The following is a 25,273-nucleotide window of genomic DNA, read 5'->3' as shown; positions in this document are numbered from 1 at the left end:
GTATGTTCTGATTTCATGAGACACAAGTAGGCCGAAGTGCTAATAAACAGTATAATGCAGTAGAACACCAATTATCCGTGCCTCGGTTCTGCCTTATCTGAACCTGTAAGTATAACACGTTACCGTTCTTGTATTTCATAAAAGCTTTGCCGTGAATGTTGTACCAAGCGTGTAAATCCCATACTTTCAACCTCAGCAGCAGTACCGCCGCTCCCTATACGCAGAGTACGCAGTCTGCGTAGGGCACCAACTCCCAGGGGGGCACCATCCCAGCTGCTCAAAAAAAATCGTTTTTATATATTATAATAATAAATTAATATTAATAATATACATATACAAATAAACAAAAATATAAACGTATATATTGCATTTTATGGTGAACGCAGAGTAGGCTAAGCACACCTTATTTGAATAAAGTTCTATTTTGGCCCCTATAGTAGGTGTTTTTTTTTTATTTTATTTTTACTTCCGTAATATTTGGGGGAGGGGGCACAAAAGTAAATTTCTGCTTAGGGCACCCATTTGGCCAGCAGCGGCCCTGCTCAGCAGTACGCAGCAAGTGATCGAGGAGCTGGTGAGTGTGGTAATGGTGACCTACTCGTCCCCCCCGAAATGCACCGCATGGCTTTTTCCAGTGTGTCAACAGCATTGAACGTGGACACATGTTCTACTGCTTTGTTCACTTAGGATTTTTATGTGGATACATTTCCAAGCACTGTGGTGGGAACTGCAAACCCACAATCTGTGGCTCAGAGGTGAGCACTTTGTGGCATGAGAGGTCCGTCCTTCAGTCCATCTCTGACCCCTGTGAGCGGTGCACTTCTCTCATGACGTCAGCTGATCTCTTTCACTCTGTCAGCCCTCACCTTCTCTGCCCAGTGTCACCACTACACTCCACCTATCCGCAGTTCAAGACCCATCCTTATCGCTAATTGAAAAGCTTTGGACTTGCACCACGAATCATCTCAGTCTGAATATTTGTGCTGTGCTGAACTGCCAGTGGTGATTTGTGTACTGTGATTCTCTGGCTCAGAGGCGAGCATTTTGCCCCGTGAGCTAAACAGAGAGGTCCATCCTTCAGTCCATCTCTGACCCCTGTGAGCGGTGCACTTCTCTCACGACATCAGCTGATCTCTTTCACTCTGTCAGCCCCCACCTTCTCTGCTCAGTGTTACCACTACACTCCACCTATCCACAATGCAAGTCTCATCCTTATTTCTAATTGAAAAGCTGTGGACTCGCACCAGGAATCATCTCAGTTCAAATATTTGTGTTGTGCTGAACTGTCAGTGTTGATTTGTGAACAGACATTCTCTGACTCAGAGGTGAGCACTCTGTGGCATGTGAGGTCCATCCTTCAGTCCATCTCTGACCCCTGTGAGCGGTGCACTTCTCTCACGACATTAGCTGGTCTCTCTCCCTCTGTCAGCCCTCACCTTCTCTGTGCGGTGTGTCACCACTACACTCCACCTATCTGCAGTATAAGACCCATCCTTATTGCCAATTGAATTGCCGTGGATTCTCACCGTGAATCATTTCAGTATGTGCTGTGCCCAACAGGTGGTAGTGATTTGTGAACCGGCATTCTCTGGCTCAGCGGTCAGCACTTTTCAGCATGTGAGGTCTGTCCTTCAGTCCATCTCTGACCTCTGTTAGTGGTGCACCTCCTTCACAACATCAGCTGTTCTCTCTCTCTGTCAGCCTTCACGTTCTCTGCCCAGTGTCACCACTACACGCCACCTATGCACTGTTCAAGACCTACCCTTATTGCCAATTGAATTGCTGTGGACTCGCACCATGAATCATCTCAGTTTGATTATTTGTGTTGTGGCGAACTGCCGGTGATGATTTGTGAACTGTGATTCTCTGGCTCAGAGGCGAGTGCTTTGCAGCGTGAGCCAAACAGAGAGGTCCATCCTTCAGCACCTCTCTGACCCTGGTGAGCAGTGTACTTCCCTCCCAACATCAGCTGGTCTCTCTCTCTGTCAGCCCTAACCTTCTCTGTGCGGTGTGTCACCACTACACTCCACCTATGCACAGTGTAAGACCTAGCCTTATTGCCAATTGAATTGCTGTGGACTCGCACCACGAATCGCCTAAATTTGAAAAATTGTGCTGCGCCGAACTGCCAGTGGTGATTTCTGGACCGTCATTCTCCGGCTCAGAGGTGAGTGCTTTTCAGCGTGAGCTAAAAGGAGACCTCCATCCGTTAGCCTCACAGAGCCCATCTCTGACCTCTGAGTGACTGATGCGCTTCTCAGGTAACATCAGCAGATCTCACTCTGTGTAAGTCCACATCTTCTCTGAGCAGCATGATGTCGGCTATCCATTTTATCGGAGGTTTTAGTTATCCATGGTAGCTTACCTTGGATAATCAGAGTTATTTTGTGCTACTCCTTTCATTAACTGTTGGTTCACGATGATTTTGATGTTAGGGTTGGTGAGGCTCTCCCAACTTTTCAAGTAGGAAATGTGACTTGTGGGGAAGTTCCAGTTGAAATTTTTTACTTGGAACTCAGAAATTCCGGCTTCCCGGTTCAATTGAAATGCAGCACAGGTCTCAATACAGAATCCTAAAAGACAGAGGTCTCGAATCCAGAAAAATCACAGTAGCACCACTCATCACTCCCTAGCACAGCGGTTCTCAAACTGTGGGGTGCGCCCCCCTATGGAAGTAACAAAAAAGGGGGCGCGAATGTTGCATATGTGGCGTAATTTTGCTGTTCGTAGGGAAATTTTAAACTTGTAGCAGTGTATCGGCAGCAAAAAATATAGGAATACATTTCATTAGGGTTTCAAAAAACGTTAGGGGGGCGCAATTAAAACTGTTATAAAAACTCAGGTCGCAAATACTTAAAGGTTGAGAAACACTGCCCTGGCACATCCAAGATGAACCACCAGGGGCCATGAGAAACCCTCTCCACCATACAACTGAGGGCAGTTAACTGGGAGGGATGGGCAGATAACACGTGCATTGATACGAGTACAAAGAAAAATGGCATCCATCCATCCATCCATCCTCTTCCGCTTATCCGAGGTCGGGTCGCAGGGGCAGCAGCTTGAGCAGAGATGCCCAGACTTCCCTCTCGCCGGCCACTTCTTCTAGCTCTTCCGGGAGAATCCCAAGGCGTTTCCAGGCCAGCCAAGAGACATAGTCCCTCCAGCGTGTCCTGGGCCTTTCCTGGGGCCTCCTCCCGGTTGGACGTGCCTGGAACACCTCACCAGAGAGGCATCCAGGAGGCATCCTGATCAGATGCCCGAGCCACCTTATCTGACTCCTCTCGATGCGGAGGAGCAGCGGCTCTACTCTGAGCCCCTCCCGGATTACTGAGCTTCTCACCCTATCTTTAAGGGAGAGCCCAGACACCCTGCGGAGGAAACTCATTTCAGCCGCTTGTATTCGCGATCTCGTTCTTTCGGTCACTACCCACAGCTCATGACCATAGGTGAGGGTAGGAACATAGATCGACTGGTAAACTGAGAGCTTTGCCTTGCGGCTCAGCTCCTTTTTCACCACGACAGACCGATGCAGAGCCCGCATCACTGCGGATGCCGCACCGATCCGCCTGTCGATCTCACGCTCCATTCTTCCCTCACTCGTGAACAAGATCCCGAGATACTTGAACTCCTCCACGTGGGGCAGGATCTCGCTACCAACCCTGAGAGGGCACTCAACCCTTTTCTGGCTGAGGACCATGGTCTCAGATTTGGAGGTGCTGATTCCCATCCCAGCCGCTTCACACTCAGCTGCAAAACGATCCAGAGAGAGCTGAAGATCACGGCCTGATGAAGCAAACAGGACAACATCATTTGCAAAAAGCAGTGACCCAATCCTGAGTCCACCAAACCGGACCCCCTCAATGCCCTGGCTGTGCCTAGAAATTCTGTCCATAAAAGTTATGAACAGAATCGGTGACAAAGGGCAACTCTGGCGGAGTCCAACTCTCACTGGAAACGGGTTCGACTTACTGCCGGCAATGCTGACCAAGCTCTGACACCGATCGTACAGGGACCGAACAGCCCTTATCAGGGGGTCCGGTACCCCATACTTTCGGAGTACCCCCCACAGGATTCCCCGAGGGACACGGTTGAATGCCTTTTCCAAGTCCACAAAACACATGTAGACTGGTTGGGCAAACTCCCATGCACCCTCCAGGACCCTGCTAAGGGTGTAGAGCTGGTCCACTGTTACGCGACCAGGACGAAAACCACACTGTTCCTCCTGAATCCGAGGCTCAACTATCCGATGGACCCTCCTCTCCAGAACCCCCGAATAGACTTTTCCAGGGAGGTTGAGGAGTGTGATCCCTCTGTAGTTGGAACACACCCTCCGGTCCCCTTTCTTAAAGAGGGGGACCACCACCCCGGTCTGCCAATCCAGAGGCACTGTCCCTGATGTCCATGCGATGTTGCAGAGGCGTGTCAACCAAGACAGTTCTACAACATCCAGAGCCTTGAAGAACTCTGGGCGTATCTCATCCACCCCCGGAGCCCTGCCACCAAGGAGTTTTTTGACCACCTCGGTGACCTCAGTCCCAGAGATGGGGGAGCCCACCTCTGAGTCCCCAGGCTCTGCTTCATCATTGGAAGGCATGTTAGTGGGACTGAGGAGGTCTTCGAAGTACTCCCCTCACCGACCCACAACGTCCCGAGTTGAGGTCAGCAGTGCACCATCACCACCATATAGAGTGTTGACACCGTACTGCTTCCCTTTCCTGAGACGCCGGGCGGTGGACCAGAATCTCCTCGAAGCCGTCCGAAAATCGTTCTCCATGGCCTCCCCAAACTCCTCCCATGCCCGAGTAAACATTAATAATGCCAATAAACATTAATAAAATGAATACTAACAAAAGAATCCACAATGAAGACATAAAACAAGGATTTGAACCCCAGTGAGGGGAGGGACTAGGGCTGAAACAGAATGCACGTAACTCCTGTTCCCTAACAGATTTTATCAAAAGCGGTGGGCTCTTCAGAAACTGAACCGGCTGACCGGTCAGGAATTCCGCAGTCTTCCCTGAGCCATGTCCTGGCGGTGAGCATCTCTCTTTGCTGCTTCCTTCTTGACTAAGAGGAATTGGTTTGCAGGTGAAAGCCATTTACCATTAGGATGCGGCACGAGTGGCTTGTTTTCATGCCCTAAGGAATTATTAAATGAGAAATGCCTGTTGGTAAGTGGCGGCCGTGAAGAGTGAACAAGAGAGCCCGTGTGCGTCCGACAATCTGTAAAAGCTGAAGGCCCTGACATTTATGGGAAGTGGGTTTCTTTATGACAGAGTGCTGCGCTCCCTTATGTAACTACTCTCCGACAATCCTGATTGGACGTCTTAATTGCTAATGGATGCAGCTCCACATACTGGCACAAGGCCCGAGGCTATTTGTGGGGGGGGTCTCAATCTTGTTTGTAAAATGTTACCACCCTTTGGGGGGGTTTTGGCTCGATAATCGAGAAGACCCTCATAACTCATTGAGGGTGCAGTTTAGGAGGTGGCCAGTAGGGGAGCTATTCCAAACAGTAGGGAGTCCTGAGCAGTGGAGTCCTTCTTTCCTTTTGTTAAAATTATCTGCAATTTTCCTTCTTCATGTTCATTGAGAATTACTTTTGAACACTTTAAAGTCATGTCAGCTTATTTTTGTCTGCCCTTTCCTGTCTCACCGGTATGAGAAACCCCCCATATATGATATACCACTCGACTTGTCTTGATGTCTAGTTTTGCAAGACATCAAGCTTTTTGGGGTTCCCCATATTATCAGGACTTTACTTTCAAAACCCCTCATTTGTAGGACAGTTTTGGACCATATTTTATGCAGGAGATAACCCCCTTACAACAAAGAGTAAACCAATCAGTATCTCCAGTAAAAATAGTCAGAAGGACCTGAAGTTTTGCAGACCGCATCCACGAACCCCAGGGGTTCACCCCCTAATGGGATAAGAGGAGTCAAAACTTCAAGAAAGTGACGATTGTTAAAAAAGGTATAGTATGTGGAGTGTTCCTGCCTTGCGTCTGTGTTGGCTGGGATTGGCTCCAGCAGACACCCCCCATCCCCAAACCATGACCCTGTAGTTAGGATTCAACAGGTTGGAAAATGGATGGATGGATGGATGTGGAGTGTCATTTTATGCTCTTTTGAGGTTTCTGATCATGAATATGGCGATTTTGTTTATATCTGATTCCTTACTGGTGGTCCTAGACCTGTAGGAGACCCCACCTCCCCACCCCCAGAAGATTAAAATTGACAAATCTCAAACACAAGCATGTGGGGTATTGTTTTAGACTATTTCAAGGTCAGCGATTATGAAAATGATGTTATTTTTGATTTTTGATCCTTTATTAAGTGTCTAGCATTGGATGGACCACCATCAGTGGGTGAACATTGACAAATTTCTATTAGAGTTAAGAATATTGACCCTTTAAACATTTAAACTGAAGCACACATTTTAATATTTCAAATGTTTTACACAATTCTTCTTGTTTATTATGTGCTTCTACCTCATTAAGCAAATCATTACATTTCGTATGAATTAAGGCAGCTATTCTGGACCCGTCCTCAAACTTCGGTGTGAATAATAAATGTAAAAGTGAGGCCCACACAGACTTAAGGGTCTCGATGCAATGACTCAAACCCTACCAGTATCTTCTTTGTTGTGCCACATGCGCAGACCTTTTCCTTTACTGCACCCAGTAAACATGCCTGGCACACACTGCAGTTAATTCCTGTTTTGACTCGTCTGCTACAACATCAAGGAAGTGCCCAAGCATCATTTAGCTCTGCTTGTATTCTCTGTCAGCCCGCTGTAGCTGATCGATCATTCGGCTCATCAGACGTCAGTAAATTTGCATCTCCTAATGTTCTGCCTAAGCTGGAGTGTACTTAATGATGAACTGGAACAGCCTTGAAAAGTTGGTGAAGTTCAAGCTATTGTTGGATCCCTAGGTCAGGACCTGAGATGGACATGCTCCTCAAGTGAGTGTGGACTGTCCATGTGGGGCATAACTACCTCAAGAAGCCGGCTGCAAAGCAGCATCATGATTAGTATGTGGGCAGTGGGATGCAGACACTCTGTGCACATCTCCCAGCTGTCAAAACCAGTCGCCGGTGAGCTTCAGATGTGGACTCTGGCCTTGGGTTGCCTTATGTAGACGGGGAAATTTGTAGCATTCATGTAACCTCTGACTCTGGATGAATGAAGTAAAGTAGAGCTGGGCGACGTGCTTAACCAGACAAAGGGACGAAGCAGCTGGGTGGGCATGATGCCATAGACCACCTGAGCGCCATGATGGAAACGGACACTGAAGAAGCCAACAGTCCTTTATAGAGTGTGAAAGCCTTGACACAGACAGACACAGAGAGACACCCAAGTGCAAACAACACATTATTTATTCCTTTTTATTGCCTTCCCAGGACAGAGTGCTCAAACCACCACAATGATACAGCTCAGTCCTTCTGTTTTCTCTCTTCCTCTCTTCTGCAGCCTCAACTCCTTTCCCGCAAGCTTTGTCCACCTTCCACCTGACTCTGGCTCCTCCTTTTTTATGGTGCACCTAGAAGTGCTCCAAGAGCACTCTGATCCTCTTCTGGCAGCACTTCGGAAGTCCCGCAGGATTGTTCAGGTGCCCCCTGGCAGTGGCCCAGCAGGGTTGAGTTTCCAAGCTCCAAGCCCATGGCCCCGATGCAATCCAAGGGGTTTTCTCTCTCATCTTCCGGGGGAGGTACTACCCTTTCCCAGTCCTTCCAACACAGGGGTGTCCCGGCCATCTGCCACAACAGCCACTCGCCACCAGTCTGGCATAAAGTGGCCAATTCAATTCCTACATTTCTCCTACCCCTGAGTTATCATATTGGTGGTAGAAGTGGGATAGATAGATAGATAGATAGATAGATAGATAGATAGATAGATAGATAGATAGATAGATAGATAGATAGATAGATAGATAGATAGATAGATAGATAGATAGATAGATAGAAAAGGCACTATATAATAGATAGATAGATAGATAGATAGATAGATAGATAGATAGATAGATAGATAGATAGATAGATAGATAGATAGATAGATAGATAGATAGATAGATAGATAGATAGATAGATAGATAGATAGATAGATACTTTATTAATCCCAAGGGGAAATTCACAAGGATAAGAACTGACTAATGACCCGAGACAGAGGACTGATTTAACACTAATGCTGGTGGATCTCCTGATCAGGCTAATGAGGCCAGTTACCAATAGCTGTGGGAATTGACTAACCAATCGTGTCAAAGCATTCCTAATTACACACACATGTGTCTGATTTATGTTTTATTTGCATTTATTTTTTCCATCGTCTTTCACAAAATTCCTTCAGGTCTGAATGGGTGGACCAGCTGTCAATCTGTATAGCCCACTGTCACCCGGCCCTTCATATAATCAAAATCCTCCTTTTAACATATAAAGCATTAAATGGCCAAGGTCCGGCTTACTTGTCTGAAATTATCATGACTTACAAACCTGAGTGCACATTAAGATCTCAAGATGCCAGTCTGCTTATGATTCCAAGGATTAATTAAATAACAATGGGAGGTCGAGCTTTTAGTTACAGGACCCCCTAAACTGTGGAATGGTCTGCCTGCTACTATAAGAGATGCCCCTTCACTCTCAGGCTGAAGACTCACTAATTCAGTTTAGCACACCCTGACTAGAGCTGCTGATTAACTCTATAGACTGCATCTCTGTTGTTAGTCATTAGCACTAAAACATAAGTAACATGATAGTTAGAATTAGATACTAACCCTCACCTATTCTGTTTCTCTTCTCGATACTCAAATGTGGCACTTGGTGCCCACTGCCCACCTGCCAAGTTGATTTGCCTGCCTAAGGTAAAGTCATCCCTGATGGAGGATCGCAGGAATCGTGGTAAAGAGGGGTCCTTTCATCGGATTGGCTGGCCCAGCGCTGTTTCAGCCGTGGAATGGCCAAATGGGGGAGGCAGCTTGATGGATGAGGTCTCCAGGACTCTAAACAAATCCAAATCATATTATGTGATATCATCTACTGTTAAATTTTACTCCGTACTTCTAAAATTTTTATTTTTATACTGAGTTGAGGATTTGTTCTGTTCTGTGTATTGTATTGTATTGACCCCCTTCAATTGACACCCACTGCCTACCTACCTGGAAAGGGTTCTCTCTTTGAATTGCCTTTCCCGAGGTTTCGTCCATTTTTTCACTACAAGGTTTTTTCTTTGGGAGTTTTTTCCTTGTCTTCTTAAAGAGTCAAGGCTGGGGGGCTGTCAAGAAGCAGGGCCTGTTAAAGCCCATTGCGGCACCTCTTGTGTGATTTTAGGCTTTACAGAAAGAAATTGTATTTTATTGTATTATATATGGTTTTGTGCCTGCTGACATTAAAGAGGGCCCACAGAATTCTGAATTCTTCACCATGTCGTGAACAGCAAATTAGATGTTTGGCTGCGAGGTTCCACTCACTGGTCTGAGAAGGACCCGTCCCGTCATACGAGATTCCCTTCACGTTTTCTCCGTTTTAAGGAGCAGCCGCCGTCATTCGAGCACAACTCCAGCTCAGAACTGTGGATCTGATTCCTGTCTGCCAGCCTGGTGGCATCTGAAATGTGCTGAAGCTCGACCCATGTTTGTGTGGTTTCCCCATCACACTTTTAAAGACCTTCAAAGTCGTGGGTGTGCGTGTGTGTGTGTGTGTTCATTGATCTGGACAGGCAGCGCTGGCTCCAAACCGTTCCCCACGTCCACCTGTGGGACCGCAGCCGCGCACGACAGGCCGCCTGTAATTATCCTTCGTCCCGGCTGTCATGTTCTGATTTCAGGAGTAATGTAGCGCTAATGTGAAGCAGCCGCTGCTGAATCACTCGTTAATTCTCTCTCTCTCTTCTCTGTCTGTGGTCTGAGGTCATTGAGGGGTCGGCTGAGGGACAGTCATTATCTATTCTTGTCACAGTCAAACAGCTCCCGCACCACATGCAAATGACTGTCCGTGGTGTTTCCGGCTATCTTGCTGTCGTCGCCACTGAATGGCCGGTTGGCTTTACGTACTTATCTCAGTGTGAATCGTATGTGATGCCAGGAGAAGAAAAAAAAAAAAGTATAGTGCCACTATTCCAGGACAGCGTCAGGCACATAATGGGCCAATATGGGGTATCAGTGCCATTTCTCTAACAATGTGTTTCAAGTGATGCTACGCAGCCAAGTGTCCTTCTTGCTGTTTTGTTCCCTTTTGTCCCATCATAGCATATCTTCACAGCTTGATGACTTCTTTTGAAATCCATACCTTTCATCTTGCTCTGTAAATTGGCCTTGAGTGCCAATTGTGATGGAACTGTCAATTTCAGAAAATGGATGGATGGATAGGAACCTCGCCTAGAACTGTTTTCTTGACTTCCATCTAAGACATCAGGATCGACTCCAGCACCCCATGACTCAGGGATAGGACTGGAAGTTTCAGAATTTCGGTGGTCTTTGGAGAATATCAGGACAGGCTTCAACTCCCTGTGATTCACAAACAGAATTTGCAATTTCAGATAATGGATGGATGGATAGGAACCTCGTCTAGAACTGTTTCTTGACTTCCATCTAAGACATCAGGATTGACACCAGCACCCCATGACTCAGAAATTGAATTAGTAAGTTCAGAAAATGGAGGGAAGTGCATCCCATCCAGAACTGTTACTTGACTTACACCAAAAACATCAGGATAGACCCCAGCACCACATGACTCAGAAATGGGACTGGAAATTTAAGAATTTAGGTGGCTGGACCCCCTTGTTGAGAACTGTTTGCATTCAAAACATCAGGATCGGCTTCAGCTTCCCGTGACTTGGGAATTGAATTAGCAAATTCAGAAAATGGAGGGATGTGCACCTCACCCAAAACATCAGGAAAGGCTCTTGCACTCTGTAACTTGGGAATGGGACTGGAAATTTAAGAATTTAGGTGGCTGGACCCCCTTGTTGAGAACTATTTGCATTCAAAACATCAGGATCGGCTTCAGCTCCCAGTGACTCAGGAATTGAATTAGCAAATTCAGAAAATGGAAGGATGTGCACCTCACCCAAAACATCAGGAAAGGCTCCTGCACTCTGTGACTCGGGAATGGGACTGGAAATTTCAGAAAATGGTTTGATGGCCACCATATCCTGAATGTTTTCTTGACCTACACCAAATACTGTGGCTATGTTTCAGCACTGTGCAACTTGTAAATGGAATTAGCAATATTAGAAAATGGAGAGATGGGCACCCCATTCAGAACTGTTTCTTGGCTTATGCTCAATACTGCGAATAGGCTTCAGCACCCCATGACTCAGGGATGGGACTGGAAGTTTCAGAATTTCGGTGGCTGGACTACCTTTGGAGAATATCAGGACAGGCTTCAGCTCCACGTGATTCACAAATAGAATATGCAATTTCAGCAAATGGATGGGGTGGATGGACACCCCACCCAGAACTGTTTCTTGACTTGCATCCAAAACATCAGGATAGGCTTCAACTCCCCATGATTCAGAAACAGAACCAGTAATTTCAGAAAATAGAGGGAAGTCCATCCCATCCAGAACTGTTACTTGACTTACACCTAAAATATCAGGATAGACCCCTGCACCCCATGACTCAGGAATAGTTCTGGAAATTTCAGAATTTAGGTGGCTGGACCCACTTGTTGAGAACTGTTTGCATTCAAAACATCAGGATCGGCTTCAGCTCCCCGTGACTCAGGAATTGAATTAGCAAATTCAGAAAATGGAGGGATGTGCACCTCACCCAAAACATCAGGAAAGGCTTCTGCACTCTGTGACTCGGGAATGGGACTGGAAATTTCAGAAAATGTTTGATGGCCACCATATCCTGAATGTTTTCTTGACCTACACCAAATACTGTGGATACGTTTCAGCACTGTGCAACTTGAAAATGGAATTAGCAATATTAGAAAATGGAGAGATGGGCACCCCATTCAGAACTGCTTCTTGGCTTGCATCCAAAACATCAGGATAGGCTTCAGCTCCCCATGATTCAGAAACAGAACCAGTAATTTTAGAAAATGTAGGGAAGTGCATCCCATCCAGAACTGTTTACTTGACTCACACCTAAAACATCAGGATAGATCCCCGCACCCCATGACTCAGGAATGGTTCTGGAAATTTCAGAATTTAGGTGGCTGGACCCACTTGTTGAGAACTGTTTCTTGACTTGCACTCAAAACACCAGGATCGGCTCCAGCACCCCATGACTCAGGAATTGAATTAGCAAGTTCAGAAAATGGAGGGATGTGTAGCTCACCCAAAACATCAGGAAAGGCTCCTGCACCCCCTGACTCAGGAATGGGACTGGAAGTTTCAGAAAAAAAGGTGGATGGAAACCCTATTGAGAACTGTTCCTTGGCTTACACTCAGTACTGTGGATAGGCTCCTGCTCTTTGCAATTTGAAAATGGAATTAGCAATTTTAGAAAATGGAGGGATGGGCACCCCATCCAGAACTGCTTCTTGGCGTCTGCCCAATACTGTGGATAGGCTTCAGCATCTTGAAACTTGGGAATGGAATTAGCAAATTCAGGAAAGGGATGGATGGATTGACATCTCACCATCCATCAGATTTATCTCTGGCTGTGAGAACTTCTAAGATACACGTATGAGCAAACCCAGTATAACAGGCAGAAGAGCCTAGGTAAACTGACGGTACTCCTATTTAATTGAGAGGTAGTTACTAAAATGAACAATAATAATATTTGACACATTTCCTGAAAGCCATCATTCCTTATACAAGGTTTAGCTTCTTAGCATCCGTCCTTCATTAAAGCTGAGCTATGATGCCAACCTCTAGTGGTGGGGCTCCCTAAATGATAAGTTGGGTATTTTTCAAGTAAAAGTTATTTCTTCACAAATGTGCTATAAATATTCATTTGTCATACAAAATTGTTTCCTAATGTTAAGCATTTTCTGTAAATGTTGAAAAATATCCTGCTGGCGCAGGCACTTTAATGGCTTAATGGCTATGTTCTTCCTTCTTCTCCTTCTTCCTGGTTCCTCTCTATCTCTCCCTGCTTGAAGGTGACTTTTTTAAACGCTTGTCAGGGCCAAGGTGACCACCCCTGTCCAATAGACTGACCATATCAATGTCACACATGTCCACGAGGTGTACCTCCCTGAAGATAACCAAAATTGTGAGAGCTTCACTTTTATGCATGTGGAAAGTCCAGAAAATGACCATTAGAATTTGACCTTTCTAGAAATATAGTCGCCTGCAAAAGCGGTCTGTATGCTTTTCTGACTGCAGAAATGTCCCCTCATTTTAAAACTGCCTTCTGTCTGTGCTAACACTTCCTTACTTTGTCGTTAGTGGAGGACGGGAAGTTCCTAATCCTGGCCGGGGAGAAAAAGGGGAAGGACTAGAAGGGATGAATGGACAGTCCACTAGAAAGGAAAGATGTCACTGGAGGCTTTTTACTTCCCTACCATTCTAGATGGCAGCAGCCCCAGATATCAGTGCCCAATGGGAAGCCAGCAGGGCATGCTGGGAGATGTACTCTGGCAGAGCAGCCCTTCTGGGCTCACTGGGTGGTGCAACAGGGTGTTGCAGGAAGACAGGCTCCCTGCTGTGATGGACTTTCATATGACCCGGAAGTGCTTCCATCGGGCAGTGGCCCTGGCACCAGAAGTACTCCCAGGTCCTTAATAAAAGGGGCCACACTCCATTACCCGGAGCTGGGAGGTAGGAAGGCAACACTCAACTGGAGGAGGGCAGTGCGGGGGTGAGAGGAGATGGAAGGAGGAAAGAATTACTGCGGGGAAGACAGAGAAACCTGTACTTGTACTAATTTGAGGGACTGTGAGAAGGAATCTTCTATTCCTTCTGTGTATCTATTATATAGTGAATTTCACATCTATCTATCTATCTATCTATCTATCTATCTATCTATCTATCTATCTATCTATCTATCTATCTATCTATCTATCTATCTATCTATCTATCTATCTATCTATCTATCTATCTATCTATCTATTGTGATGGATTGCCAGCGAGAGTTTCCGTAACTCACCCCCAGGCCGCCAGGAGGAGCTCTCCCGACAGCATGGACGGGCCCCGAATTCCAGCAGGGCCTCATGGACTATGTAGTTTTTATGCACAGCCCTGCTGGATACCTTGGGGACCACCGGGAGTTGCTGTGGGGAGGCTCGTGGACTCGTATGTGCCCTATAACCTGGAAGTACGTCCTGGTCACGTGAACAGGAGAGATGACGTACTTCCAGGTTGAAGATAAGGACTGTTTACCCTGACCCGGAAGGAATAAGGACTTGTGGGTAATGGAACAGAAACACCTCCTGGTCAGGGGGTATAAAGGACTCTGGGAAAGCCCAGTACACTGAGTTGAGCTGGGAGGTAGGGTGGCGAAGTGTCTGGGAGAGGAGGATTGGTGTTTGTATTTGGAGAATTGATTTATATGAGTAGTGTGGAGTGGAGGGTGCTTTGTGCACGTGATCATTGCAAAATAAAAGAGTCTTGGACTTTTACCTGGTGTTTGGAGTGGTACCTGAGGGTTCAAGACGTGGATCAGAACCTCAACTGCGACACTATCTATCTATCTATCTATCTATCTATCTATCTATCTATCTATCTATCTATCTATCTATCTATCTATCTATCTATCTATCTATCTATCTATCTATCTATCTATATCCCTAGAAGTGTGATTCTGTTAGGTCTTCATGGCCTGCACCGTCATCCCTTGACGTCTGATCCTGTCAGGCACTCATGGCTTGCTGCCTCACACCACAAATCAGATTCTATTTCATCTCATCTTCTGTCATCTTTGCTCACTAGAGTCAGGTCCTGTCAGCGCCTCGTTCCCCTTTGATCGTGATCATATCAGATCTCAGTATCAGACAATTTTACCCTCCTGGCGTCTGACCTCACATTCCTGCAGGTTCACCCCATGGGAGGTAATCCTGTTAAATCTCAGATTTGTATCTTTTTTTTTTTCCCCTTGCACTCTGATCGTGGCTCCTGGCCGTGTTATGTTTAGTGCCTTCTTTAACAGTCACAATGCACTCTGGGGTTTAAGCTGGTCTTAAATGAAGCCCTCCATTGAAGTCGCTCTCCAGCGCCTATTATTCTCAGCACAATGACTTGAGCTGTGCTTATTCCTCCGCTTCGGCTTTTCCTCTTGTGATAATTTTAACAGCCTACAAGATGACAGGTCTTGCTAAACAGCTCCTCATTCACCCAAGGTGAATGGCATAGCGGTGTTGGCATTACAACAAGCTGCCAGTTCGCCCAATGATCCCACTTTGAAGGGGTGCACCACCTTTGATGCCAAAGCTGAACTCCGAGTCGTAAATTGTCGGCGCCATTCAGACAAAAGTGCCAGGAGATTCATGAGACTTGCCGTCATCTCCTTGTCTCATTTGAGCTTTCTTGATTAAATAAGAAAGTTGCATCTTAAAGCTGTTCTGATACTCAGCAATATGAACCCCTGTTGATTATACTCAATTAAATAAATCAGTAGAGAAGCAGCATAATTAGAAAAAAATAGTAATAATTAAATACTTTACTGCCAGATTGTGTGCCTGTAATTGTGGTTTTTATATCGTTTGTCTGCAAACTACTTCTGATTCACATTTTTGCTGACACGCATAATTATGCATACATTAACTAGTAACAGAATTGTCACGGTTTTTAAATAAAAGGAATTAGTCACCGAGCACATTAGAGGTGTTTACTTGTTAATTCACAATTTCTCACCATTTCTGCAGTGCTTCTCATTTAATCAGTTTGGAAACAAATAAGCAGGGCAATCTGCGGTTCTTTGGGGGGCTGGCGGCGGGGTAGGCAGGAAATACGCCAACACAGACAACTTTATAGCCCCTTTCTAAGGTGATCACCATCCCTAAAGTGCATTACACAGGTGCGGTGCTTATCATCTTCCCTGTGTGGACTTTTCATGTTTTTCCTGTGTCCGCGTGTGTTTTATGCGTGTGATGAACTCTTTTTAAGGGCCACTCTATCGTAGACGTTACAATTCTACGTGTGGTCTGTCTGTGTTCACAATCCAAGGTGTTATATAAAGGGAAGATGGAGTAGGTAATTGCAGTAATCAAGCTAACATTAAAACTTAACATTAGTGGGTTAAGTGGCTTGTTGCGTTTAATTCAAGTTACGCTTATTGAGTGCACTTCTATTTATGAGCCCAATAAGCTTTATGATAAAAAAATAAGATATTTAACATAAAAGCAAAATATAATGTCAAAACAGAGAATTTTCAGTCAACGTATATTACAGGCATAGTGACTACCTAGCAGAACCCAGAACAGGACAGAGGCCGAGGCACAAAATCCAATTAAAGTTGTAGGGGAATAAAAATTCTGTAATGTTCTGTAATGTAAAAGGACTTAAGAGACCCCAAAAAAAGGAAACAAAGAAAAACAAGAAGCAATAAGCCACTCAAGGGACTGACTGCACAATAAAGTTCTGCACGTGCCCACCTTTCTCCTCTTCCTCTTTGTCCACACACCTATCACGCTGCCTCCCTCAACAACTCCAAGCTCACCTGTCAAAGGGGACGGGATGTCCATTAATGGGATAACCTAGACTGACCTCCTGTGTTTCATTCAACCTCCCCAGAAATATTTCTGGGTCACTTTCGGGGCTCCAGGCTTTGCACACCAGTCAGTTTGTTCCATTCATCCTAGCAGATCATCTCAAAGTTTAATTAGCTTGTCTAGGAAGTGTCGGTAAACTGCCATCTGCTTTGGCTGGGCCACTCGAGGACAGTGACTTGTCCCAAAGTTACTGCATTGTTGTCATGGCTGTAACCAGTTAACCAGTCTGAGGTCGTTTGCACCGTGTAGCAGGTGTTCTTCAAGGACCTCTCTGTATTCGGCCACCTTTGTCTCTCCCTCAGTTCTGACCAACCTCCTTGTCGTTGCAGCCAGCATGCTCCTCTGTTGGGATGGTATTAGGCGGGTGATGAGAAGTGCCTGGAATTCATGGCTGTGGCCAAACATTTTGAGAATGACACAAATATTAATTTTCACAAAGTTTGCTGCCTCAGTTTTTATGAGGGCAATTTGCACCGACTCCAGAATGTCATGAAGAGTAATCAGATAAATTAAAATTAATTACAAAGTCCCTCTTTGCCATGAAAATGAACTTCATCCCCAAAAACCCATTTTCAGTGCATGCCAGCCCTGCTACCAAAGGACCTGCTGACGTCATTTCAGTGATCCTCTCGTTCACACGGGTGAGAGTGTCGACGAGGACAAGGCTGGAGATCACTCTGTGACGCTGGTCGAGTTACAACAGAGAGGTGAAGAAGGCTTCAGGGCACCCAAGAAAGTCCAGCCAGCGCCAGGAGAGTCTCCTAAAGTTGATTCAGCTACGGGCACCACCAGGGCAGAGCGTGCTCAGGAATGGCAGCAGGCAGGCAGGTGTGAGTGAGGCGAAGACTTTTGGAGGATGGCCTGGTGGGTGTCAAGAAGTGCAGCAAAGAAGACAATAAAAACATCAGGACTGACACCACTTTCCAGCTCAATCCTGATAATGTCACTTCCATTTCCTCTGCCTAGTGACATCGTTTCCACTTCCTCCAACAGCCATTTGTTCTGTACAGTCATGGTCAGAAGTTTTGAGAATAACACAAGTGTTGGTTTTCACAAAGTTTGCTGCTTCAATGTTTTTAGATCTTTTTGTTTATATGGTTTACTGAAGCAGAATTACAAGCATTTCAGAAGTTTCGAAGGCTTTTATTCAAAATGACATTACGTTTATGTAAAGAGTCCATATTTGAAGTGTTGGCACTTCTTTCTTTTTCAAGACCTCTGCAGTTCACCCTGGCAGGCTGGCAATCAATGTCTGGGCCCAATCCTGACTGATGGCAGCCCATCTTGCATAATCAATGCTTGGAGTTTGTTAGAATGGGTGGGCTTTTTTGTTTGAGGATTGACCACAAGTTCTCAATGGGATTAAGATCTGGGGAGTTTCTTGGCCATGCACTCCAAATTTCGATGTTTTGTTCCCCGAGCCACTTAGTTGTCACTTTTTCCTTATGGCCCGGTGCTCCATCATGCTGGATTGTTCATTGTTGGTCACCAAACTGTTCTTGGATGGGTGGGAGAAGTTGCTCTCGGAGAATGTTTTGGTCCCATTCTTCATTCAGGGCTGTGTTCTTATGCCAAATTGTGAGTGAGCCCACTGCCTTGGCTGAGAAGCAACCTCGTGTGACATGAATGGTCTCAGGATGCTTTACTGTTGGCCCGACACAGGACTGATGGTCACGCGGCTCACCTTTTTTTTTTCCGGATGCCCCAAAGAATCAGAAAGGGAATTCATCAGAGAAAATGACTTGACCCCAGCAGTCCTCAGCAGTCCAATCCCAGAATATCAGTCCCTGATGTTTTCTTGTCTTCTTTGCTGCCCTTCTTGACACCCACCATGCCATCCTCCAAAAGTTGAAGCTGAATCAACTTTAGAAGACGCTCCTGGCGCTGGCTGGACTTTCTTGGGCGCCCTGAAGTCTTCTTCACCTCTCTGTTGTAACTCGACCAGCGTGACAGAGTGACCTCCAGCCTTGTCCTCGTCGACACTCTCACCCGTGTGAACAAGAGGATCACCGAAGTAACGTCAGCAGATCCTTTAGTGGCAGGGCTGGCATGCAGTGGTTTATGTGGGATGAAGTTCATTTTCATGGCAAAGAGGGACTTTGTATTTAATTGAAATTCATCTGATCACTCTTCAGAACATTCATAGCAAATTTCCATCATAAAAACTGAGGCAGCAAACTTTGTGAAAATGAAAATTTGTGTCATTCTCAAACCTTTTGGCCATGGCTGTATAAAATGCTGCATGAACCATCTGTCAAATTGTCGAATGTATTTTACAAAAAGACCTTTTTCTTGCAAGCAATTCTCATCCGACCGTTCCAGACATTATACAGGGAGGCTTCCCCAAACCTTCATCTTAGTTTTGTCTTCTGATTTCCTGACAGCTGTCATTACGTTAAGTTGCACTGACGCCAGTTGGGTTGTAGTTAGACGCCGTGCTCCGATCGCCACCGAGAAGTTCCCAACAGTGTGACGCGTGATGCAATTATGCCAGCAACGCTGATGAGGATGGGACCCCCTAACTGGCAGCGTTCAGGTTCCTGGATGTTGTACAAATCTTCATGGTTCATTCAGCTATTGAAAAATCATTTTAGGGCTTTGAGTGTTGTTTTAGTGTGTTGGATTGATGGTTTCTTGGCGTTAGACCTTTTCCTGTCTCACAGTAAATTTTCCCCTCTCATCTCCTGGACTTAAAAAAAAAAGAAATGAGTGGCTCTGAAATGAGGTGAGTTTTTTTTCCAGTATTAAAACAGGTTCAAAAGCATGTGAGGTCCCTACAGAAACAATTTAGGGATTTAGTGGCTATCGTCCAGCATATAGTTTTAGAATTTGCCAATATGCAGCCGAGGACGGATTCATTAACTAATCCCACTCCTCAGGCTAGTGGTGTGGACAGAGAGCCGTTAATTCCCCAACCTGGTCATTTTTCCTAGGGATTTGAACAAATGCAAGGGATTTTTGAATCAATGCCGGCTGGTTTTTGACCAGCCACCCCAGCCTTATCCTCCAGATCCCTCGAAGGTCGCATTTATTATTTCTCAGTTAGACGATAAGCCTCTGGAATGGGCCTCTGCCCCTTTGTGATGCAAACCATCCCTGTTGCTATCCTTTAGAAGCTTTTTTTAAGAAGAATTCAAGACAAATGTGGATCAGCCTGAAAGGAGAGAAGGTGGCTGCTGTTAATCATCTGCTTTGAATGTAGGCAGGGCACGGAGTCTCTCAATGAATATTTTGTAACTTTATAAACCGTAGCTGCGGATGTGGTTTTGTTATTCAAGCGGGGACTTTCAAAGGGAGTACAAGTGCCCTAAACTTACATTTTTCTGAGTAGTTCACAAGTGAGCAAGTGGATAACCTTCCAGAGGTAAACGGGACTACTAAGGAGGTACTGAAGGATTTGGAAATTGTAGAGGGAGAAGTGCTGCAAAGATTAAATAAGCTGAAATCAAACAGATCACCAGGACCAAATAATATTTACCCTCGAGTTGTTAAGGAGGCTAGTGAGTGCATATATAAACGCTTGACACCTATTTTTAGGAAGTTGCTGCGCACTGGAGAGATTCCAAAGGACTGGAAAATGGCAAATATCATCCCATTATATAAAAAGGGTGACAGGGCAGATCCAAGGGCCAGTAAGCTTAACATGCATCACAGGAAAATTAATGGAAGGAATTATTAAGGACTAGACAAAGAGCCCGTTTCGACAACGTAAGATTAAATGGGCACGAGTGGAATAGTATAATATATAATAAGTATAAGCACCACAAACCTGATATAGGTGTATTGAATAAATGCGTAATTAGGCCTTGAGCTGTAGTCGAAATCGTCTTTCAGGCCTCTAGAGCTTTAATCGAAGTCGCCTTTCTCTTTGAATTTTTGCGGCCGTAAATCCACCGCCTCCCGCGATGTTGGGGTTGGATGTCCGTCGAAGTCGCCTTTCTCTTTGAATTTTCGTGGCCGTAAATCCGCTGCCTGCCGCGATGTTGGTCTCGTAAGGTTTTTCGGGCAGCTGTGCAGAAGGCGACTGCGCATTTGGCTTCAGACGGACGTGAGTGAGTGAGTGAGTGAGTGAGTGAGTGAGTGAGTGAGTGAGTGAGTGAGTGAGTGAGTGAGGAGACTGGCGAATTATGAATTAAGATAAGATTGAGCAACACCTGGCAAGGCCAGGAGATATTAGGAACGGTCAGCATGGGGTCAGAAGAGGGAGGTCGTGTTTTACTAACATGCTGGAATTCTATGAGGAGGCAACAAAAGGATACGATCAGAGTGGAGCAGATGATATTATTTATCTGTACTTTCAGAAAGCATTTGATAAGGTGCCACATGAGAGGTTGGGCATCACACTAAAAGAAGTGGCAGTTCAGGGTGATGTTTTTAGGTGGGTGCAGAATCGGCTAAGAAACAGGAAGAAGAGGATGATGGTGTGAGGAACCTCATCAGAATTGGCTGATATTAAGAGTGGTGTCCAGCAGGGGGCAGTGCTAGGGCCGCTGCTATTTTTAATATAAATAAATGATTTAGACAGGAATATAATGTGACTCAAACCACCTACACCTGAACACCAGCAAAACCAAGGAGCTGGTGGTGGATTTTAGGAGGCCCAGACCCCTCATGGACCCCGTGATCATCAGAGGTGACTGTGTGCAGATGGTGCAAACCTATAAATACCTGGGAGTGCAGCTGGATGATAAATTAGACTGGGCTGCCAATACTGATGCTCTGTGTAAGAAAGGACAGAGCCGACTATACTTCCTTAGAAGGCTGGCGTCCTTCAACCTCTGCAATAAGATGCTACAGATGTTCTATCAGACGGTTGTGGTGAGCGCCCTCTTCTACGCGGTGGTGTGCTGGGGAAGCAGCATTAAGAAGAAGGACGCCTCACGCCTGGACAAACTGGTGAGGAAGGCAGGCTCTATTGTAGGCATGGAGCTGGACAGTTTAACATCTGTGGCAGAGCAACGGGCGCTCAGCAGGCTCCTATCAGTTATGGAGAATCCACTGCATCCACTGAATGGGATCATCTCCAGACAGAGGAGCAGCTTCAGCGACAGACTGCTGTCACCGTCCTGCTCCACTGGCAGACTGAGGAGATCGTTCCTCCCTCACACTATGCGACTCTTCAATTCCACCCTTAAACGTTAACATTATACAAAGTTATTGTCTGTTTTTACCTGCATTGTTGTCAATCTTTAATTTAATATTGTTTTTTGTATCAGTATGCTGCTGCTGGAGTATGTGAATTTCCCCTTGGGATTAATAAAATATCTATCTATCTATCTATCTATCTATCTATCTATCTATCTATCTATCTATCTATCTATCTATCTATCTATCTATCTATCTATCTATCTATCTATCTATCTATCTATCAGTAACAAGCTGGTTCATTTTGCAGATGATACCAAGATAAGTGGATTAGCAGATAATTTGGAATCCGTTATATCATCACAGAAGGACTTGGATAGCATACAGGCTTGGGCAGATTTGTGGCAGATGAAATTTAATGTCAGTAAATGTAAAGTATTACACATAGGAAGTAAAAATGTGAGGTTTGAATACACAATGGGCGGGTGGAAAATCGAGAGTCCACCTTATGAGAGGGATTTAGGAGTCGTAGTGGACACTAAACTATCGACTTCCCGACAGTGTTCAGAAGCCATTAAGAAGGCTAACAGAATGTCAGGTTATATAGCGCCTTGATGTGTGGAGTACAAGTCACAGGATGTGATACTGAAGCTTTATAACACACTGGTGAGGCCTCATCTGGAGTACTGCAGGCAGTTTTGGTCTCCAGGCTACAAAAAGGACATAACAGCACTAGAAAATGTCCAGAGAAGAGCGACTGGGCTGATTGAGGGGCTACAGGGGATGAGTTATGAGGAAAAATGAAAAGAGCTGAGCCTTTAAAGGAGATGAAGAGGAGACCTGAGTGAAGTGTTTAAAATTATGAAGGGAATTAGTACAGTGGATCGAGACTGTTATTTTAAAATGAGTTCATCAAGAACACTGGAACACAGTTGGAAACTTGTGAAGGGTTAATTTCGCACAAACATTAGGAAGTTTTTCAAACACAAAGAACGATAGACACTCAGTAGTGTGGTAGACAGTAAGACTTCAGGGACTTTCAAAACTCGACTTGATGTTTTTTTGGAAGAAATAAGTGGATAGGACCGGTGAGCTTTGTTGGGCTGAATGGCCTGTTCTCGTCCAGAGGGTTCTAATGTACTAATGTCTAAAGTCAAAATAGCTAGCCGTGATGTTGGAGACGTGCTTGAAGATTAGCTTAACATGGAGGCTAGGAGCTAAGTTATATGAAGGAAAGGTGGAGGAGGAATCTTCCCAACCAACACCAGCCCAGGTTTCCAATGAAAGTAATGTGTTATACCTCAGCTAGGGTTCAAATTCATGTTTGATGTCATCTTTCTTCATTTTTGATTTGTTTTTATGGATTCATGTTAGTTATGTTCATGTTGCTTATGTTTCAATGCCTTAGTGATGTTCAGTTTATGCTATGGGTGGTTCTCTCCCCTAAGAGGCGGAGCCTCCTGCCAATCACTGCCAGGAACTGCCCTCCTCCTATAAATCCAGAGCGTCTCCCACAGTCCCAGGTGGTTCATTGTGAATGCGCTCTGGAGTTGGTGAGTTTCATGATTTTCAGAATTTTCCACCTTGTGTTATTGTGGTATTTCCCTCTACTTACCCTTTACTTAGGGGTAAGTGTACTTTGGTTCGTCATCGGGTTGGTCTACTGTCGCATCTTAAGATTATCATACAAGTACATAGATATACGCATCCACACAGAAACTCAACAGTGCCCTATTAAAGACACACACACACAGACACAGATCCTCATTGTTGGGGACCCGAGTGGCTGGACCTGACCAAGGGGTCGCCCACGTAACACCACGCTGCGGCAGATAGAGGGTCATTTCCGGAGGGTGGTACTGGACTGCATGTCTGCCTGGGGGGTTGCAAACTGGGATCCCGAGTTATTTTGTTGTGTATTGGGTGCGGCAACGCACTGTACCAGTGCATGCTCCCCAACTTGACTTGACTTGGCACACAGCTGGTTAATCTCTAGCACTTTAAACCACACAAGTGCCTTAGGAATAACGTAACTTGTCACTCTCCTGGCACCAGTGGCGTAGCTCGAGTTTGTGCCTCTAGGGGCGGAGCGGTGCTTTAATTTGCAGCCCTCCAATATATCTAAATATGTTAATCTATTTAAATAGAAAATTAAAATGAGGTATAGAGAAAAATTAAGATATATTTTGAATAGATTTATTCATATATAGAGAAACAGCAATTATTTTTTACATATAATTATTTATAAGTATCAACTAGACAATAATACAGTATAGACGCACTGATAAGCCCTGTTCTAATTATTAGTTTAATATAATTACGCTGCAAAAACCAGAAGCAGTGGTAGTGCACAAGTGATACGTGGGGATGTTTTCTGATAACGAAGCAAAATTATAAATTGTAAATTAGTTGTTAATCTTCCTAGAAATTATTATCGGTGTAATGTTTCTGTTTATTTTTGTTATTGCCTCATAAATTTCAACTGCTGGGTCTGATGCCGTCTCGGAAGGACAGTCTGAAAATTATTTTTGAAGCATTTGTGGATACAAATCAGAAAATTTTAATTCTTTCATTCATGAGTGATATTTTTCCAAACCCTGCTGCTTACACATGAATTGTACTGAGCCTTTTGGCCAATAAGGCCACCCACAAAAATGTGCCGCCCAGGGTGGACCGTCCCCTCCGCCCTTTCCTAGCTACGGCAATGCCTAGCACTTCATGAGACTTACAGTACATACACACAGACGCTAAACTCAACAGTGTCCCATGAATGAGACACACACAGCTGGTTAACCTCTAGCACTTTAAACCACACAAGTGCTTTAAGAATTACACAGCCTGTCACTCTCTCAGTACTTCAAGAGACTTACTTATTATCATCACAAATAACATACGATGTTTTAAATATATCTCAGACTTAAATATTACTTTTGGTCTCCAATAATATATTCAAACATAGAAATGCTCAGTGTCTTTGACTATAGGCCATTTATCAGCCATGAATGCCTTACTTTATGTCCTGTTCCCTACTATTGGGTGGAGCTCACACCCTCAGCCTTAAGAAACCTCACAGCACGGAGCGTATGGCAAACTTCCGGCTGCACCAAGTGCTCAAAGAAATCTACCTTATTACTTCAATCACTCTAGACATTAAGACAAAGCATAGAAAGTTAAAAGCAGCATGGTATTTATTATATTAATAATAATACCAAACAGAACAAATAATAATAGTAGTAAAGTCTGGATATACAGTATATAGTCTTTAGAAAAAGCTTATGAAAATGTAAAGTTTACAAGGATTAATTCCACAGGCGGCTGGTGATCTAGCACTCAAAGCTGTTCATGAGATGCTTTTCTGACGATCAGATGGAAATGGCCGCACGTTGACGGTGCCCTCTTTGGACGTCGCTCTGTTCTCTTCTCCTGTCATTTTCTTCATTGCTGTTCCTCTTCATCTGTATTCAGATGAGGCATATTTATTATAGAATTCTACCCCTTGGGTTGCAAGATGTGATTGTTAGATATTCTGATTGGCTGGCTGTCAATATGATGAATGAATTCACTCGTCCATTTTCCCAAACAATAAAAC

At 44.9% G+C, this 25,273-nt stretch overlaps 1 long non-coding RNA gene across 1 annotated transcript in view; it reads right to left on the bottom strand.

The window, feature by feature from the left end:
- The window catches only part of LOC127529144 (uncharacterized), an 81,585-nt gene extending 58,965 nt beyond the window's left edge, over nt 1–22,620 (bottom strand). The window contains exon 1 of the long non-coding RNA XR_007935825.1: nt 22,331–22,620. This is a non-coding gene — a long non-coding RNA (uncharacterized LOC127529144). The remainder of the gene's footprint in view (nt 1–22,330) is intronic.
- Between the last annotated feature and the right edge of the window lie 2,653 nt (nt 22,621–25,273).

This window comes from Erpetoichthys calabaricus, chromosome 9, assembly GCF_900747795.2.
Source record: "Erpetoichthys calabaricus chromosome 9, fErpCal1.3, whole genome shotgun sequence".
Classification (NCBI taxonomy): domain Eukaryota; kingdom Metazoa; phylum Chordata; class Cladistia; order Polypteriformes; family Polypteridae; genus Erpetoichthys; species Erpetoichthys calabaricus.
Note: the sequence above shows the minus strand (reverse complement) of the source record. Positions and strands in the feature narration are given on the sequence as shown.